At 32.1% G+C, this 3,301-nt stretch overlaps 1 pseudogene; it reads right to left on the bottom strand.

Annotated features, from left to right (window-relative positions):
* Positions 1-528: 528 nt before the first annotated feature.
* LOC143529610 (mavicyanin pseudogene) lies at positions 529-1,055 on the bottom strand (annotated as a pseudogene).
* Positions 1,056-3,301: the final 2,246 nt, after the last annotated feature.

The raw sequence follows: 3,301 nt of genomic DNA, 5'->3' as shown, positions 1-3,301 counted from the left end.
AACTGGTAGTATATACTTTTCTTGGTATTTTCCGAACTACCAAACCAATAACAAACTATTAGTTTTGGACAAGCACATCAACTAACTCATCACATCACACACTAACTCGTTACGACAAACAAAAACAAGCATGCATTATTATTATCAACATCATGTACACTAGAAAAACACACAAACACAACTAAACTACAAAAAAAAAACAACCAACTTAGTTTGTAGAAAACACTATTACTAACAAACCCCGACTAGAAAACCATACAAACATGACTGCACACCACACCATAACTCACCTACAAACAAAGCCTAACAATCATAACCACACACCAAATCATGATGAATCTTAAATTCATTATTATTGTATTATCTTTTATTTGACTTACATTACATATAGTTATTAATTACATATAGTTACTGATGAGAACAAGAAGCTAGCTAGTTTTATGGCTAATATGAACCAAACTGGCTCTAGCCAACAATTATTAAAACATAAACAAGTAAACAGTGTCATTTATATATATAACTATTGTTTTATTTTTCCTTGACCGTAATGTGTAACTTCATGCCATTCTTACAATCGTCTCCAACGCCACTGATATAATAGTGGTCTCCCGGAGCGCCTACAGCAATAGCCATACTTCCACAGCCTGGTATATAAGACGCTATAGGGTCGACTGTAGAACATTCTTCAAACTGCTTCGGTTTTACTATGTATACATTATGTTTGGTATTATCGTATCCAAAATCTACAATGACAAAACAATTTAATTAGTTAGCTTACTTACTTGAAGACATAAAAGCCTACACAAATATATATCGTATCCATAAACCAACAAACTATTCATGCATAAATAAAGGATAATAATATATATACACAATCTGTCTCCAACCCTGATGTCCTTTGAAGCCGCCCAAGCTTTGTAATCAACACCCACGTCCCATCTTTTATCATCTCCGACAGCGTGCGTTGGGGGGTCCCCACCAGCTTTAATTACCGGAACCTGTTCTTTTTCTATTAGAAGATCTCCACTTGTTCGAGCCCATGTGTCTTGAACCATTGTTGCTGCTATCAGGAGGAAGATGATGGCCAAGTTTTCATTACACATTTTGCTTCTTAATTATTATTATTATTATTGTTATTTTTTTACTAATGTACAACTTAATTGGACATCTAATCTAATATATATATATTGAGAAAATGAAGGAACCATGCTAAAATTTCTCTACACCAGAAGATATTTGGTTGCCTAATCGTTAGTTCAAAATTTCTAAATACGGGAAAGTTGACATTTCATCACATATTAGTTCATTGGATATTACGAATTCTCGGCATCATTAGTACATCCAAATGTTTACAAGTCTAATTTCTTTTCTTTGTTGGCATTTAGTTTCATATATATTTTACTTTCAATTTGGAAAGTTTGATATATGTTCCGAATGATCCATATTATTATATTCATGCATTAACAAGTTTATTAGGATTTATGTTTTATTCATTGCATTTTTTTTGGATTTCTTTATCTACTTCTAAAACTTCTAAGTGTATAATAAATATAAAATAATAATCTATTTAAATATATTTGAAATTAATATATATAAAGTTATTAGAAAAGTAATTTGTAAAAATAGGTGATGATGTGAGTGTAAAGGGGATGTTTGATGCTGTAGAAGAAATAAAAGTTTTTGAGTGAGATTTGAAATCTTGTGTGACATTTTCAGTTAACAAGATGTTACGTGCCTTCCAACCCACGTTGCATGTATCAAGAATATCAATGCACACACTCACTTTTTATGTGTTTTCTTTAGTTAGTGGGTAGTTATCTAGTTAGTAGGGTAACAGTTTGTAAGTCTATTTATTTGCTTTGTGAATTCAATCTAAGTTATGAATGAAGATATGAATTAAGTCTTGTTATCTCTCTATTTTCTAATCTGGTTTCCACCTTATTTCTTTGGCGAATCGATTATCGGTTGGAACCACATCACAAGATTGTATGAACAGATTCTTTTTATTTCTTTTTTTTTTCTTCTGTGCAGCTTCTCAACATTTGGACTTTATCGGAGTACCTGGAATTTGATATCAGAATTCCTAATTCCCCTTTTTAACTAATAGCCGATGATTTTATTTTTGCGTGTTGCTTTATCGGGAACAATTTTCTAAAACATATGCCTACTTTAGACATTTGTGAGATACTTTTGTTTCCCTACTTTATTATATTTTTCTTAAATAAAAGTTTTACTTTGTAACTATATTTTCCTCGGGGTGAAATATATTATTTACTTTTAACTCTGTATAAAAGGAGTTTAGGACCTTCAATTGTATCTAACCAATAGAAAGACCATATTTTGTTGAATGTTTATATTGATTTAGTCGTTAAATTTTCTACATTGTATATAACGTTTTGAAAACTGACATATTTTAATTGCTAAAAACTGTTTGTGTATACAAGCACCTTTTGACAGCTTCAAGTTGCATGTCAAAAAGCATGATATGTCGCCACAGGTGTTTGTGTATACAGAGTCGAGTTGTATTATTTGTTTCATGTTTTACTCTGTGTAACAAACAAATTGGATAAAGATGGAAAAACTATGAATACAACTTTAAATCTTGTATACATTCAAATTTGTAGATTGCAAATAGGTACATATGTAATGCATTTTTTTTCCAAATATATTACGTACTTATTGCGTTTTTCTGATATTATTATTATTGAAACATCTCGTGTATTACACGGGTTCTAAAACTAGTAATATAAAATTTGGAAATAACTATAAATAGTTAAATACTACAAACCTAAATCCGTTTTCATATCTAATTTTCACCTATATTATTTTCTTCTTAATTGTTTTAAAATAAAATGATACGGAGTAGTTCATTAATATCATTAAATTCACCCAAAAAAGACGATGCGACAATTTGTATTGTTCGTGCGGAGATCAATCTTATACATGAACATACCAAAAGTTTGCATTAGGAAACGCCTATGCGACGGGCACATATTTTTCGTGACTGTGTGGGTTCACAGTTAACTTGTAGAAGACTGTAATTTTGAGGATTGCACGTATAATGAAGTACAATTTTGACGATGATTCCGAACATATCTGTAACATCCGGCCCCTCGCACCACCAATATTGTCCGCTTTGCCCACGAAGAGCTCACGGATTTATTTTTGGTTGCCCAGGTGGAGACTTTCCAGGAGGTCACCCATCCTGCTACTACTTCCAGTTGAGCACACTTAACTGTGGAGCTCTCCTCTCGTCCACTACCGTTAAGCCCAAAACGCGTTGGTGATTTAAGAGGCGAGG

The sequence above is a fragment of the Bidens hawaiensis genome, unplaced genomic scaffold (genome assembly GCF_021521415.1).
Source record: "Bidens hawaiensis isolate Kalapana, Puna unplaced genomic scaffold, B.hawaiensis_p1.1 tig00000636_1, whole genome shotgun sequence".
Classification (NCBI taxonomy): domain Eukaryota; kingdom Viridiplantae; phylum Streptophyta; class Magnoliopsida; order Asterales; family Asteraceae; genus Bidens; species Bidens hawaiensis.
The sequence above is the reverse complement of the archived record's forward strand: the minus strand, read 5'-3'. Positions and strand labels throughout refer to the sequence as shown.